Here is an 18,408-nt window from a genome sequence, read left to right on the forward strand (position 1 = left end):
CCATAAGTAGGCCACAGATCAGAACACTCTAAAAATCAACAAGAATGGCATTAAAATATCTTCAATCTTTGATATCAATAAATGTCAATAGCCTGAATTCACCTATTAAAAGGCACAGAGTAGGAAGATGGATCGGAAAACACAACCCAACAATATGCTGTCTATAGGAAACCCACCTAACTCAACAAAACAAACACAGACTCAAAGTGAAAGGGTGGAAAACTATTATACAAGCCATTGGCCCACAAAAAAAAAGTCAGCAACAGATATTCTCATATCTAACACGATAGATTTTAAAATAAATAAAATTTAAAAAGATAGGGATGGACATTACATAATGCTCAGTGGATCAGTCAACCAAGAGGACTTAACAATAATTAACTATGCACCCAATTAGAAGTCATATAAATACATCAACCACCTTCTGAAAAAGCTACAGCAATATATTAACAGCAACACTCATAGTAGGAGACTTCAACACCCCATTCTCTCAACTTGATAGATCATCCAGGCAGAAAATCAATAAAGACATGAGGGAGTTAAATGAGGAGATAGATAACTAGAACTATTGGACATTTCCAGAATCATTCACCCCAATAAACTGTAATACACATTCTACTCAGTCTACATGAGTCATTCTCAAGGATAGGCCATATGTTAGGCCACAAAGACAGTATCAGCAAATTCAAGAGCATTGAAACCATCTCAAGAATCTTCTCAGACCACAGTGTAATTAAACGAACACTTAACAATCAACAAAAGGTTAGTAATAGTCCCAAAATGTGGAAACTCAACAGTACACTACTTAACATCTACTGGGTCAAAGAGGAAGTAAAGGAAAAAATCAAAATGTTTTGAGAGTTCAATGAAAAATGAACACAAGCTATCAAAATATTTGGGACATGGTTAAGGCATAACTGAGAGGGATGTTCATAGCCATACAAGCACACATTAGGAAACAAATAAAATCACAAATAAACAGCCTGATTGTACACCTTAAAGACCTAGAAGAAGAAGAACAAAGGAATCTTAAAACAACCAGAAGGACAGAAATCATTAGAGGTAGGGCATAAATAAATAAAACTGAAAATTAAGAAAACCATACAAAAGATCAACGAAAGTAAATGTTGGTTCTTTGAAACAGTGGAGTGAACAAAATTGACAAACCTCTAGCCAGACTCACAAAATAAAAAAAATGAGAAGGCCCAAATAAATCAGATCATAATGAAAGAGGAGATATCACAACAGGCACCATAGAAATTCAATGTACCATATAAGGCTTCTATGAACAACTCTGTGCTACCAAGCTAGAGAACCTGGAAGAAATGGACGATTTCCTAGATACCTATGAACTTCCAAAATTAAATATAAAGAGGAACTAGATAATAGGAACAGGCCCATCACAGCCAACAAAATTGAAACAGTTTTCAAAAACCTTCCCAATAATAAAGGTCCTGGACCATATGGTTTTACAAATGAATTCTACAAAACCTTCAAGGAAGAACTAATACCTCTACTTTTAAAAGTCTTCCAGAAGATTGAAGACACTGCAATACTCCCTTCCAGCTTCTATGAAGCCAACATCACTTTGATACCAAAAGCAGACAGGGACACAACCAAAAAAGATAACTACAGACCAATATCTGATGAACATAGATGCTAAATATTGAACAAAATTTTAGCCAACCAGATACAGTAGTAGATTAAAAAGAGTGTTCATCATGACCAATTTGGGTTTATTCCAGGAATTCAGGTTGGTTTAAATATACGTAAATCAATCAATGTGATCCACCACATCAATAAAAGCAAGACCAAAAATCACATGGTAATATCAATAGATGCAGAGAAAGCCGTTGACAAAATCCAACATCCCTTTATGATCAAAACAATACAAAAAATGGGAATAGATGGAAAGTTCCTGAAGATAGTGGAGTCTATACATAGCAAGCTTACAGCCAACATCATACTCAATGGTGAAAAACTGAAAATGTTTCCCCTTAGTTCAGGTACTAGACAGGGCTGCCCACTATCACCATTAATATTCAACATAGTGTTGGAAGTTCTTGCCATAGCAGTCAGGCAGGAGCAAGGAATTAAAGGCATACATATTGGAAGAGAAGAAGTCAAACTCTCCCTATTTGCAGATGACATGATAGTATACATAGAAAAACCTAAGGAATACAGCAAGAAACTTTTGGAAATCATCAGGCAATATAGTAAGTTGTCAGGCTACAAAATTAACATTCAAAAGTCAGTGGCATTCCTCTATGCAAACACTAAGTTAGAAGATGAAATCCAGAAATCGATTTCTTTTACTATAGCAAAAAACAATAAAATATCTAGGAATAAACCTAACCAAAGAAGTGAAAGAGTTGTATACTGAAAATTATGAGTCACTACTCAAGGAAATTGAAAAAGACACAAGGAAATGGAAAGATATTCAGTGTTCAAGGGTTGGTAGAATTAACATCATAAAAATGAATATACTGTTCAGAACCATACACAACTTTAATGCTATCCCCATCAAGATGCCAACCTCATTTTTTAGGAAAATAGAACAAATGCTACAAGTTGATCTGGAACCAGAAAAGATCTAGAATTGCCAAAACAATCTTGAGAACAGAACTGGAGTCATCAAACTCCCAGATCTCAAACTGAATCAAAACTTCTTGGTACTAGAATATGAACAGACTCACTAACCAGTGGAATAAAATTGAGAGCCCAGAAATAATCCCCCACACCTATGTCAATCTACTCTTTGAAAAAGGTGCTCAGACTATCAAATAGGGAAAGATGAGTCTCTTCAACAAATGGTGTTGGAAAAAATGGGTTGAAATATGCAGAAAAATGAAACTGAATCACTATATTTCACCAAATACAAAAGTAAAGTCCAAGTGGATCAAGGACTTGATGTTAGACCAGAAACTATCAGATACTTAGAGGAAAAATATTGGCAGAACAAATTTCTGCATAAATTTTAAAGACATCTTCAATGCAACAAATCCAATTACAAAGAAGACTAAGGCAAACATAAACCTATGGGACTACATCAAATTAAAAAGCTTCTGCAAAGCAAAAGAAACCACTACCCAAACCAAGAGACCCCTCACAGAATGGGATAAGATCTTTACCTGTCATACATCAGACAAGAGGCTAATAACCAAAATATTATACAGTTTGCCAAACTCAATAAAAAGAAAACAAATGACCCCATCCAAAAATGGGGAGAGGAGATGGACAAAATATTCACCACAGAAGAGATCCTAAAGGCCAAGAAACACATGAAGAAATGCTCCAAGTCTTTGATTGTCAGAGAAACATAACTAAAGACAACAATGAGATACCACTTCACTCCTGTGAGGCTGTCATACATCAAAAACTGTAGCAGCAACAAATTCTTGAGATGTTGTGCAGACAATGGAACCCTCCTGCACTGCTAGTGGAAATGTAAATTGGTCCAACCCCTGTTGGACCCCAGGAGCAGTCTGGAATACTCTGAGAAGGCTAAAAATGGACCTACCCTATAATCCTGCAATTCCTCTCCTGGGGATATATCCTTAGGAACCCAACACACCCATCCAAAAATATCTGTGTATACTTATGTTCTTAGCAGCACATTTGTAATATCCAAAACCTGGAAGCAACCCTGGTGTCAAACAACAGATGAGTGGCTGAGCAAGTTGTGGTCTATATACACAATGGAATACTACTCAGCTATTAAAAATGGTGACTTCGGTTCCCAGAAGATGGCAGACTGAGAAGCTGCTAGTGGCTGGAGCTCTGACCACATCTCCTGGAAACGGTAGGATTTTCTGCCTTTAGTAGGCCAGTCAATAAGGGGTCCTAGTGGTGACACCAAGGAGTTGTCTATAACTTAATTTGGGTTAAGAATTAGAGTAGGAAAAAAGGGGAAAATTTTTTTTTTCCTTTTAATTTTTAAGCATACCTGTTCCCCCCCCCCCCATAACCAGTCCCTGGGGACCAGCTCCTAGCAGGCTCTCCTGCTAGGAGCTTCTTTCTTTACCAAATTCATGTCCCACAAGGGAGTATCATTCATTCTAAGTCTAACCTTCTGAAACCTCTGGCCTTTTTTCTTTCTAAGTAGTCAAACTCCCCCACCACACCCCACATAGCTAATTAAATAATTTAAAATAAATACATTAAAAAAAAACCTTTCCTTTTACTGCTCTTTTATGACTGTTCTTTTTATCTTTTTCTTTTCTCTCTCTCTCTTTCTTTTTTTTTTCTTTTTCTCATTCTTGTCATCCTTTCTTCCTTAATTCTACAGCTTCCAAAGCCACAGCCCCCATCCCCCACACCACCAAACAGTGTGCTTTTTTGAATTCACAGATACACATTTGGGAATTATTTGGGGGAAGAATTCTGACTCAGTGTGGACTCTCACTGCGAGTGCCTCTGCTCAACTTCCCTTCCTCCTTTAGCCACCCCTAGAATATACAGTTGATAGTAGATTTGCATGACTGTCTAATTCAGCTATCCTTGTCTAGCCTGAGGTTTTTGTTTTTTTTCTCATTCTTAACAATCAGCTGCCTCTGATCACAAGGTTTGAGGTAATCTGGGACAGAGTTTTTATTTTTTTTTTACCCTGCTCTATTTTACTATTAATATTATATAAAGGCATATATCTTCCCCCCTTTAGGTTGTTCAGAATTAACTCTTAGCATACATTTCAGTGCTAGGGTAGTGGGCATCGCATCTATTGTGGGAGGAACTTGTCTCCTTAATCCTACCCCCTCTACCCTCCCTCCTCATCCTAGGTAATCAAAAAAATTAAATTAAATTAAATTAAATTAAAATTAAAGTAATAAAAAAAACCTTTCCTTTCACTGCTCTTTAATTACAACTCTTTTTCTTATCTTTTCCCTTTTCTCTCTCTTGTCTCTTCTTTATTTTATTTTTTTTCTTGTCATACACTTCTTCCTTCCGTATTCTTTGCCTTTCTGAATTTTTGAATTATTTTGGGGAAGAAATCTGACTCAGAGTGGACTCTCTATGTGTGTATCTCTGCTCTAGTTCCCTTTCCCCTCTTGTTACCCCTAGAATATACAGTGGATAGGAGATTTGCATAAATGTCTATTATTGCTATCCCTTCTTTCTTTTCTCTTTCTTCTTCACTGGGATTTGGTTACTATTTTTTCATGGACTGGAGAAATTGGTTGGCTAACTGGTAGTGATTAAACTGCTTCAATACTTGCTTCAGTTGCTACTGTAATTCCTGAGGTTGGTGAGTGCAATTGTCATAAAGGTATTTAGTACAGTGTTGCTTGTACTCAAGACACAACAACTGAGGAACAACAGAGCATATATAAAAAAAACATAAATCAAAAACAGTTGAGACCCCCAAGGAAAATACTGATTATCTTGAGACAATTAGATAACTGAAAGCTGAAATAGCTGTAATGAAGAAAAAAGGTGAGGCAAGGGAAAGCAGACTAATAGGAGCAGAAAACAGAATTAGTCAGACAGAGGATGAGTTAGAGAAAACTAAGAAAGAGGTGAAAGAGTTTAAAAAGAGATTGAGAAACACTGAAAACAACAACAGAGACATATGGGATGATCACAAAATAAGTAACATTTGCATAATTGGCCTGCCGGAGGAAGAAAGAGAGGAAGGGGAAGCAAACATTCTACAGGAAATAATAGAAGAAAACTTCCCAGAACTGAATAACAGAAAGTACATCAAGATTCAAGAGGCCCAGAGACTACCAAACAGAATCAACCCAGACCTGAAGACACCAAGACACATCATAGTCATAATGAGAAGAAGTAAGGATAAAGAAAGGATCCCAAAGGCTGTAAGAGAGAAACAAAAGGTCACATACAAGGGAAAACCCATAAGATTATCTACAGACTTCTCCACTCAAACTCTAAAAGCCAAAGGGAATGGTAAGATATCTATCGAGCCCTGAATGAAAAAGGGTTTCAACCAAGAATAATATATCCTGCTAGACTTTCATTCAAACTAGATGGAGGGATCAAAACCTCCAAGCCGGCCCTGAAAGGGGTTCCAAAAAAAACCTCTTATAAACAAGAACATCACTATAATACTTGCAATATATCAGAGCAAACAAAAATTTTTTTTGAACAATGGCACTACAATACATTAAATCCATAATATCAATAAACGTCAATGGCTTAAACTCACCCATCAAAAGACACAGGGTGGGGGATGGATCAGAAAACATAACCCAACCATATGCTGCTTGCAAGAATCCCATCTGTCACAACAAGATAAACACAGACTTAAAGTGAAAGGATGGAAAACTATCATACAGGATAACGGACAACAAAAAAGGGCAGGAACAGCCATTCTCATCTCAGACACGATAGATTTTAAATTTAAAAAAGTAATAAAAGATAGGCAAGGACATTACATAATGACTAGAGGATCAATCAGCCAAGAAGACGTAACAATTATTAACATATTTGCACCCAATGAGGGACCATCTAAATACATTAAGCACCTACTGAAAGAATTTCAAAAATACATCAATAGTAATACAATAATAGTGGGAGACTTCGATACCCCACTCTCACACTTAGACAGATCAACAAAGCAGAGAACCAACAAAGATACAAGAGAATTGAATGAAGAGATTGATAGACTAGACCTCTTGGACATTTTCAGAGTCCTTCACCCCAAAAAACTGGAATAGACCTTCTTTTAAAATCCACATAACACATACTCAAGGAAAGAACACATGTTAGGCCACAAAGACAGCATCAATAATTTCAAGAGCATTAAAATCATCCCAAGTATCTTCTCAGACCACAGTGGAGAAAAAATAACATTTAACAACAAACAGAAAATTATTAACAGAATTTGGAAACTAAACAACATACTCCTTAAGAACCACTGGGTCAGAGACTCACTCAAGCAGGAAATTCAAATGTTCCTGGAAACAAATGAAAATGAAGATAAAACCTATCAAAATATTTGGGACACAGCTAAAGCAGTACTGAGAGGGAAACTTATAGCCATACAATCACATATTAAACACCAAGAAGAAGCTCAAATGAACGACCTTACTGCACAACTTAAGGACTTAGAGGAAGAGGAACAAAGGAACCCTAAAGCAACCAGAAGGACAGAAATCACTAAAGTTAGAGAAGAAATAAACAACATCAAAAATAAAAGAACCACACAAAAGATCAATGAAACCAAATGTTGGTTCTTTGAAAGATTAAGCAAAATTGACAAACCCCTAGCCAGACTCACCAAACAAAAAAGAGAGAAGACTCAAATTAATAGAATTGTAAACGATGCAGGAGATATCACAACTGACACCACAGAAATCCAGAGAATCCTGCGAAACTTCTATAAAGAACTATACGCCACCAAGCTAGAGAATCTGGAAGAAATGGAACAATTCCTGGAAGCATATGCCCTTCCAAAACTAAACCAAGAAGAACTATAAAATCTAAATGCACCAATCACATACAAAGAAATTGAAACCGTTATTAAGAAATTCCCCAACAACAAAAATCCTGGACCAGATGGCTTCACAAATGAATTCTACAAAACTTTCAGGAAACAGTTAGTACCCATACTTCTTAAGCTTTTCCATAAGATTGAAGAAACAGGAATACTCCCTTCTACCTTCTATGAAGCCAACATCACCCTGATACCAAAAGCTGATAGGGACAGAACAAAAAAGGAAAACTACAGACCAATATCGCTGATGAACATAGATGCCAAAATATTAAACAAGATCTTGGCCAACCGGATACAGCAACATATCAAAAAGATTGTTCATCATGACCAAGTGGGATTCATCCCAGGAATGCCAGGCTGGTTCAACATCCGTAAGTCAATCAATGTCATTCACCACATCAATAAAAGCAAAGCCAAAAACTACATGATTATCTCAATAGATGTAGAGAAAGCCTTTGACAAAATCCAACATCCATTCATGCTCAAAACTCTACAAAAAATGGGAATAGATAGTAAATTCCTCAAGATAGTGGAGTCTATATATATCAAAACTACATCCAACATCATACTCAATGGACAGAAGCTGAAAGCATTCCCCCTCAGATCGGGGACTAGACAGGGTTGTCCACTGTCGCCATTACTCTTCAACATAGTATTGGAAGTTCTTGCCATAGCAATCAGGCAAGAGAAAGAAATCAAAGGAATACAGATTGGAAGGGAAGAAGTCAAGCTCTCACTATTTGCAGATGATATGATAGTATACATAGAAAAACCTAAAGAATCCAGCAGAAAATTACTGGAAGTTATTAGGCAATATAGCAAGGTATCAGGCTACAAAATCAATGTACAAAAATCAGTGGCATTTCTTTATGCAAACACTAAGTCTGAAGAAGAAGAAATCCAGAAATCACTCCCATTTACTGTTTCAGCAAAATCAATCAAATACCTAGGAGTAAAGTTGACGAAAGAAGTGAAAGACTTGTATGCTGAAAACTATGAGTCGCTACTCAAGGAAATAGAAACTGATACCAAGAAATGGAAAGATATCCCATGCTCATGGATTGGAGGAATAAATATCATCAAAATGAATATTCTCCCCAGAGCCATATACAAATTTAATGCAATACCCATCAAAGTTCCACCAAGCTTCTTTAAGAGAATAGAACAAACACTACAATCATTTATCTGGAACCTGAAAACACCTAGAATTGCCAAAACCATCTTGAGGAAAAGAAACAAAAATGGAGGCATCACACTCCCAGACCTTAAATTAAATTATAAAGCCATTATCATCAAAACAGCATGGTACTGGAACAAAAATAGGCACACAGACCAGTGGAACAGAATTGAAAGCCCAGAAATAAATCCCCACACCTATGGACATCTAATCTTTGACAAGGGGGCCCAAAGGATTAAATGGAAAAAGGAGGCTCTCTTCAATAAACGGTGCTGGGAAAACTGGGTTGTAACATGCAAAAGAATGAAACTGAACCACTTTATCTCACCAGAAACAAAAATAAACTCCAAATGGATCAAAGACCTGGATGTCAGACCAGAAACAATCAAATACCTAGAGGAAAATATTGGTAAAACACTTTCCCACCTACACCTCAAGGACATCTTTGATGAATCAAACCCAATTGCAAGGAAGACTAAAGCAGAAGCAAACCAATGGGACTACATCAAATTGAAAAGCTTCTGCACATCCAAAGAAACTGTCACACAAACAAAGAGACCCCTCACAGAATGGGAGAAGATCTTCACATGCCATACATCAGACAAGAAGCTAATCACCAAAATACATAAAGAGCTCAGCAAACTTAGCACCAAAAAAGCAAATGACCCCATCCAAAAATGGACAGAGGATATGAACAAAACATTCACCTCAGAGGAGATCCAAAAGGCTAACAAACATATGAAAAACTGCCTTAGGTCACTGATTGTCAGAGAAATGCAAATTAAGACAACACTAAGATACCACCTCACTCCTGTAAGAATGGCATACATCAAAAAGGACAGCAGCAACAAATGCTGGAGAGGTTGTGGGGACAGAGGTACCCTTTTACATTGCTGGTGGGAATGTAAATTGGTCCAGCCTCTGTGGAGAGCAGTCTGGAAAACTCTCAGAAGGCTAGATATGGACCTTCCATACGATCCAGTAACTCCTCTCCTGGGGTTATACCCCAAGGACTCCATAACACCCAACCAAAAAGAGGTGTGTACTCCTATATTCAAAGCAGCACAATTCATAATAGCTAAAACCTGGAAGCAACCCAGGTGCCCAACAACAGATGAGTGGCTGAGAAAACTGTGGTATATATACATAATGGAATACTATGCAGCTATCAAGAACAATGAACCCACCTTCTCTGACCCATCTTGGACAGAGCTAGAAGGAATTATGTTAAGTGAGCTAAGTCAGAAAGATAAAGATGAGTATGGGATGATCCCACTCATCAACAGAAGTTGACTAAGAAGAGCTGAAAGGGAAACTATAAGCAGGACCTGATCAAATTGTAAGTATGGCACCAAAGTAAAAGCCCTCTGGTGAGGGGTAGACATGCAGCTTCCTGGGACAGTGGGGGGTGGGAGTGGGTGGGAGGGATGGGACACAGTCTTTTGGTGGTGGGAATGGTGTTTATGTACACTCCTAGTAAAATGTAGTCATATAAATCACTAGTTAATTAATACAAGGGGGAAAATTAATTGTATGTCTCAAAGTTTTTCAAAACACAAACTGAATCTTTTTAATATATAGGCTGTGTAATTGATATGCAGACTCTCTCAAAAGCCTAGACCAAGTAGATCAGAAGCAACCAATAGCACAGCTATATACAAGATACTGGGTACTGTACAGCAAACCCTAACAAAAGGACTTTTCAAAGTTAACCCAATTACCAAATAATGTGATGATAACATTAACTATCGATTGTCTTTTTGAACCCTAAGACAGCAGGAACCTCACATCTCCACTATAGAGCCCCTACTTCCCCCAGTCCTGGAACCATTGGATAGGGCCCACTTTTCCGTATGCCTCTCCCAATCCATATCAAATAATATTGCATCCGCCGATCACAACCTAACCAACGCAACGATTGCCACCTCAACATGCTTCACCTCAGACTGTGTCCAGAGACTTCACGTGTGGAATGACAACCCTTCAGCTTCATTACTTGGGTGAGACCTTTCCTTTCATAGTATACTCTAATTCCATCTCAGGTGGTTCACTTTCTAACAAAGTCCCAAATCCTAGATATACACCAGTTTCTGTGAGAGAGAGCATATGTTCACACGTATCCGTAAACTACTGCAAAATATATACCTGAAAGCAGAAGTACACCAGAGTTTGCAGTGAGTACCCCCCTAACACTTCCTCTCCACTATTCCAAGCTTTGGGTCCATGATTGCTCAACAATTTGTTTGGCTTCGTATGTTAACTCTCTTTTCAGTCACCAGGTTCCAGATGCCATCAGGATGCTGGCCAGGCTTCCCTGGATTGAAGACCCCACCAATGTGTCCTGGAGCTCAGCTTCCCCAGAGACCCACCCTAGTAGGGTAAGAGAGAGGCAGACTGGGAGTATGGACCGACCAGTCAACGCCCCTGTTCAGCGGAGAAGCAATTACAGAAGCCAGACCTTCTACCTTCTGCAACCCACAATGACCCTGGGTCCATGCTCCCAGAGGGATAGAGAATGGGAAAGCTATCTGGGGAGGGGGTGGGATATGGAGATTGGGTGGTGGGAATTGTGTGGAGTTGTACCCCTCCTACCCTATGGTTTTGTTAATTAATCCTTTCTTTAAAATAATAATGGTGACTTCACTGTTTTTAGCCTATCTTGGATGGAACTTGAAGAAATCTTGTTAAGTGAAATAAGTCAGAAACAGAAGGATGAATATGGAGTGATATCACTCTCAGGCAGAAGTTGAAAAACAAGATCAGAAAAGCAAACACAAGTAGAACCTGAACTGGAGTTGGTGTATTGCACCAAAGTGAAAGACTCTGGGTTGGGTTGGGGAGAGAGTATAGGTCCAAAAAGGATGACAGAGGAACTAGTAGGGGTTGTATTGTTATTTGGAAACTGAGAAATTTTGTGTATAAACTATTGTATTTACTGTTGAATGTAAAACATTAATCCCCCAATAAAGAATTTTTTAAAATAAAAATAAATAAATAAATAAATATTAAAAATGAAAAGAAAGCAAACATGAAAAGCAAATGAGAAACAATCCTGACAACAAATTGATGGCTACCAGAGAGGAAGGAAGTTGGTTGGATAAACAGGGAAGTTGGTTGAATAAACAAATTGGTGGCTCCCAGAGAGGAAGGAAGTTGGTTGGATAAACAGGGGCAATATAATGGTGATAAGTATAAACTAGATATTGGTAGTGACATGGTATAGTACTTGCATTTCTAGAGATGTAGAGCAATGTTGGAGGATGGGCCCACTGACCCGGAAAGTCCAGGCCATTGTTTCCATGAGGTCTGAGCAGCTTGACCCCCAGCTCTCCCTCCAGGTCGAGACAAGGGCAGGTCTCTCCAACCTCATGAACTAATGATGGATGGCTTCTCCAGAATGGGGGCTAACTTCCTTCACATACCTCACCTCTCCCCTTAAAACAAAGGCCATGAATTACCATACACTGTGTTTGGCCAAACTTGAAAAACCACTGCAAATTCCTATTACTCACCCCTACCTCCTCCCCTCACTCTGAGGTGCCTGTAATTTACCCCCAGGGAAATATTCATTGGGAAGCTTGTGATCAAACCTTTTTTGGTAACCTTCTACTTGTGATCAAATAGTTTACAGGTCAAAATGTGACCATGCATTGTGTTGCTTTGTGTTTGAGTTAATAATTACCTCAACATTCTCCCTGGGTGATAGGTATATGTACTTGCTTTCTCTTTCAGTAAACTAGTTGCCCCACTGAGGCTCTCCCAGAGCTGACTGCTTGTCTCTCTGAGCACTTTGCTCTTGGCACACGGAGCTACCCCAGGACTCCCAGGTGGTCGCTCTGACCTCCGTTGCCCAATGGCCGGGGAGGTGGAGGGGAGTACCCAGACTGACAACCCACAGCAGTATTCCTAATAGTTGCATTGCAAATCAATCATCCTTCAATTTAAAAAAAATTAAGTAATTATAAGACATGATTTTTCTGTTTCACACAATCATAGGAACATATAGGTAAAGTATCAACTTTCAAATGAAGAAATATTTGTTTTGTCACTTGTGTTTCACAGTATTGGATTCAACTGATACAGAATCAAGTTTCTTAGTCCTCGCTTACAAAGTTTTTCCACACTGTGGCTGATGTGTTCAGAAAGAAGACAATCAAGAGTGTATTGAGACTTAAACAAATTAGAAAAATATGCTTACTTTCTTACAGCTAGTCATAGGTAGAAGTTAGAGTAGTCTGTGTTCATACATCAAGATTCCTTACTTCTAATCACGTTAAGTGAGATGAGTCAGAAAGAGAAATATGAATATGGGTGATCTACTCACTCATAGACAGAAGTTGAAAAACACTACCATGACACCAACATGCCTTCCCTGGGCAGATGACATCACCAATGTGTCCTGGAACCCCACCTCCTGGACCCCTAACCCACTAGGGAAAGGTAGGAGACTGGGGTTATGGATCAACCTGTCAATGCCCATGTCCAGCAGAGAAGCAATTACAGAAGCCAGATGCCCAACCTCATGTGCCCCATAGATTTTTGGTCCATACTCCCAGAGGGTATGAAATAAGTCAGAAGCAGAAGGACGAATATAAGATGATCTCATTCACACAGGCAGAAGTTGATAGTCAAGATTAGAAGAGAAAACACTAAGCAGAACCTGGACTCGAGTTGGTGTATTACATGAAACTATAAGACTCAGGGGTGGGTGGGGCAGGGGGGAGAGCACAGGTTCTGGAAAAGGATGACAGAAAACCTATTTGGGGTGTGTGGGGTGGGGAAGTACAGGTCCTGGAAAAGGATGACAGACAACCTAGTGGGGGCTGCACTGTTACGTAGAAAACTGAGAAATGTTATGCATTACAAGCTCTTTATTGTCGACTATAGAACATTAATCCCCCAATAAAGGGAAAAAAAAAAGAATTGGGAAGCTTCCAGTGGAGGGGATGGGATATGGCACTCTGGTAATGGGGGTTGTGTGAATTGTGCCACTCTTATCCCACAGTCTTGTCTAGCAGTATTAAATTACTACTAATAAAAAAGAAGCTGAAAAGTAAGAAAACATAAAGCAGAACTTGGACTGGGTTTGGTGTATTGCACCAAAGTAAAGGACTCTGGAGTGGGGAGGAGGCTTCTGGTCATGATGGCAAGGGAGGACCTAGAGGGGGTTGAATTGTTGTGTGGAAACTGAGAAATGTTACACATGTATGAACTACTGTATTTTAATGTTGACTGTAAACCATCCCAGATAAAGAAAAAAACATTAAAAAAGATTCCTTCTGATAATTCATTATACAATTCTGAACCTGAAAAACATTCTACATTTTATTTTAATTTTTTTAGAATGAAGGTTCAAAGTTGGCATAATGTTCTAGAGTGTTTAACTGTAATTTTAAAACATAGGATCACTCTTTAAGTGTTACTTAATTGATATCTTACCTTCTATAATTGTTAATAAATAATAATTATCATCTAAAGCATAATAATATTTAAATGGGCACTAATAACTTTAATAAACTAAAAAGACATAGCTCCCAAATAGCTAAGCATGTTTCCATATACCTTCATCTTTGTACTGACAATTTGGGGGATTATTGCTAGTCTATCTTATGTCTTTACTGTTTCAAGCAGTTATGATTAATGACACAAAATTCAAGTGAGAAAGATCAAGGTTGTAATTCAAGATTTCCGAAACATATTTGGTAGTGTAACATCTATTTGTTTCTCTTATTAATTTGTAGCTTTATTTAATATATACTTATATATAATGAGATATGAATATTTAAAGAAAACAATTTTGATAACTTTTGGTACTTGTATACAGTCAGAATGCTGTCACAATAGTAAGACCTTTGAATAAAGTCACCGCGACCAAAGGTTTCTTTGTGCCTTTTTTTTCTTTTTCTTTTAATTTTTTTATCTTTATTTTTGGACAAAGACAACCAGAAATTGAGAGTAAGGAGTTGATAGGAAGGGAAAGAGACAGAGAGAAACACCTGCAACCCTGCTTCACCACTCGCAAAGGTTTCCCCCTCGAGGTGGGGACCGGGGGCTTGAACCTGGGTCCTTGAGCACTGTAACATGTACACGCAACCAGGTGTGCTCTTTTTTTAATGTATTAAGTTTTATTAATATACTTGCCCCTTTGCCATTTTTTAATATTTATTTATTTTTTGTTGCCCTTGTTTTTATTGTTGTTGTACTTATTATTGTTGTTGGATAGGACAGAGAGAAATGGAGAGAGAAGGGGAAGACAGAGAAGGGGAGAGAAAGATAGACACCTGCAGACCTGCTTCACAGCCTGTGAAGCGACTCCCCTGCAGGTGGGAGGCCGGGGGCTGGAACCAGGATCCTTATGCCAGTCCTTGCACTTCGAGCCACATGCCCTCAACCTGCTGTGCTACTGCCCAACTCCCCAGGTGCACTTTCTTTTCCCCATGGTTATCGCTAGGGCTCAGTGCCAGCACTATGAATCCACTGCTCCTGTGGCCATTTATTTTAAGGGATGAAATAGAGAGACAGACAGAAGAACCTGTAGACCTGCTTTACTGATTGTGAAGCGACCCCCTGCATGTGGGGAGCTGGGCCTCGAACTGGGATCCTTGAGCAGGTCCTTATGCATCCTATGTACTATGTGCACTTAATCTGGTACGCTACCACTGAGCCCCCGTACCTCTTTTTTAATCCCTTATATTTTCCCTCACTCACTTATCAATATCTGAAGGTAAGCACTGATATAAGGTTTTTGCTACTATAGGTTGAAATGTCTATATTATACAAAAAAAGAATCATGCAGCATGTCCTGTTATCTGTAAGTGTGCATCCTTTCACTACCTTAGCATATTGATTTGGATGTTCATCCATAACTCAATAGTTATTCTTTATTTATCTGATTGTTATTCCATTGTAAGAATCTACCAAAACTATCCATAAACCTAGTGCAGATATTTAGGTTGTTTCTGCTTTTTAGCTGTTACAGATAAATTGCTAAAACTATACAAGTAAAAGTCTGTACGTAAATAAACAATGCTTGATGGAATGTCTTGAACTTATGGAAAGTGAGTGGTTAAATATTTATAAAACTTAAAAAATGCTTTTCCATTTAAACCTCAAGACAGTGTATCACCTTGAAGATTCTTTACACGTTCACAAAGCAAAAGTCAATCATTTTGGTTGTAGCCATTCCAGTAGATTATAGCGCTTTTTCACTGAAGCTCTAATCCCTAGCACTGCAAAAACGGTATCATCTGTTTTCCATCTACACCATGCCTCGGCCTTGCGTGAGCTTAATGTGCAGCTTGGCGATACGAGAATCCAGCATGAAGCCCAGCCAGTCTATCTTGGCATTACTCTCGATCGCACTCTGTCATTTCACAAACATTTCATAAAAACTGCAGCAAAGGTGGGCACGAGGAATAACATCATTGCAAGACTGGCCAGCTCCTCATGGGGCGCGAGCGCTTCCACACTACGATCATCATCTCTGGCATTATGCTATTCCACTGCAGAATACTGTGCCCCAGGATGGTTCCGTAGCCCCCATGTCCACTTGGTCGATTCCAAATTATATTCCTCCATGAGGATCATTTCTGGAACCATCTGTTCCACCCTGGTTCCATGGCTGCCAGTTCTTAGCAACATCGCCCCGCCAGATATTTGTCGGGATGCGGCATCATCTAAGTTCATTTCCCACGTCTACGCTCGACTGGACCTGCCAATATACGCGGATATCTTCTCCCACCCTGTTCAACGCTTGATGTCTCGTCACCCAATCTGGTCCCCAACACCTACACTGAACTTCTCTGTTCCAGTCTCTTGGAAACAGAGTTGGCAGTCAGCTGAGGTAAAGAACAAACACCTCATCACAGACCCCTGCAAGCGTCAACCCAGCTTTGACCTAGCACGTTATGATTGGGCCCTCCTCAATCGCTATCGAACAGGCCATGGCCGGGTGCGCCGCTATGTTCCATCGCTGGGGAGCCAGAAACGACCTGAACTGCCCCTGCAGCTACAGACAGACTATGACCCACATAGTCAACGACTGCCACCTCTCCAGATTCAAAGGAGGTCTCGAAACTTTACATCAGGCTCAACCTGACGCTGTTGACTGGCTACGGAAGAAGGGCAAACGCTAGAAAAATTGAAACTCTAATTTACATTTCCCTACTGACCAATGATGTTGATTATTATTCATGCTCCTATTTGCTATCCAAATATCCTTTTGATGAACAATCCAGTCAAGTATTTTCCCTATTTCATTTGGACTATCTGTCTTAGTGTTATATTTTAGTTTCTTCCCTATTCTATTGAACAGATATAAATTCTTTATAAACTATGTAAACTGCAAATACATTTTCCATTCCATAATTTGCTTTTGTATCTCTTCATAGTCTCTTTCAAATAAATGTGTTTTTTTAATATTTATAAAAGTCAACCTATCTTCCTTTATTTTATTATGCAGTTGATACTGTATCTAAGAAAGCATTGCCTAGCTTGGAACATTCCTACTCATAACCATAGAATGTGAGCTCAGATCTACAGGGATGCAGAAGTGACATAGTCTCCTAAACTGAATATGGGCCCCAGGTCAGATCAAATTAATGGGGTTTACAGTTAACAATATTTATACCCCTTTTCCATATTTGGGAGGTACTCTCTTCCCTGATCCAGCTTTCTGGTCCTTTTTCCAGCCATGACATCATCTCCCCAGACAATAACTTGGATCCACCTGCATATCAGATTTCAGGCTCAGGGGGAAAAAAACTAGTATAGTCTTGGGCTTTTTTTTTTTTTTTTTTTTTCTCTTGAATATAACTAAAATAGGCATACTAACTATCTACAAAACGGAGATGCCCACCCCCCAACTCTTAATATGAACTATTCCAGCCTTTAGCTTCATGATTAGTCAGGCAGGCTGGGAGTATGGATCGACCAGTCAAAGCCTATGTTCAGTGGAGAAGCAATTACAGAAGCCAGACCTTCCATCTTCTGCATCCCACAATGACCTTGGGTCCATACTCCCAGAGGGATAAAGAATAGGAAAGCTATCAGGGGAGGGGATGGGATACTGAGATCTGGTGGTGGGAATTGTGTGGAGTTGTACCCCTCATCCTATGGTTTTGTTAATGTCTCCTTTTTTAAATAAATTTAAAAAAATTTAAAAAGAAAAAGAAAGACAGAAAGAAAGAAAAGAAAGATAGAAGGAAAGAAAGAAAGAAAAAGAAAGAGAAAGACAGATAGAAAAAGACCTCAGAACTGAAGCTTCTTTCAGTATTATGAGGCCAGGCTTGACCCTGGGTCATGTACATAATAAAGCATGTGATCTTGTTGCACAAGTTTCATTTCATTACATGTAAGTATATGATTGCTCCAAGTTATTTGTAGAAACTGCTATTATTCTTTTTTTTTTATTTCTTTTTTTTTTTATTTAAGAAAGGATTAATTAACAAAACCATAGGGTAGGAGGGGTACAACTATTATTCTTTTTTAACTGAATTTTCTTTGTTAAGATTCATTTGACTATATATGTTTGAACTTATTTCTGTCTTTTTTATTCTGTTCACTAGATCTATCTATTTCTATATTTTCATGTCAATGTCATATTTAACTTAAGTATATAAAATTTTTATTGAACATTCAATGACTTTTTTCTATCTTTTCATCATTATTGTTGCCTATTCTAGACCATTTTTTGTTTCTACATACATTGAAAAATCAGTTTGCTTATCTATATCAAAAGGTTTTCTGGATTCAATTGATTCTATAGGCAAGTTTA

The sequence above is a fragment of the Erinaceus europaeus genome, chromosome 4 (assembly GCF_950295315.1).
Source record: "Erinaceus europaeus chromosome 4, mEriEur2.1, whole genome shotgun sequence".
Classification (NCBI taxonomy): Eukaryota; Metazoa; Chordata; class Mammalia; order Eulipotyphla; family Erinaceidae; genus Erinaceus; species Erinaceus europaeus.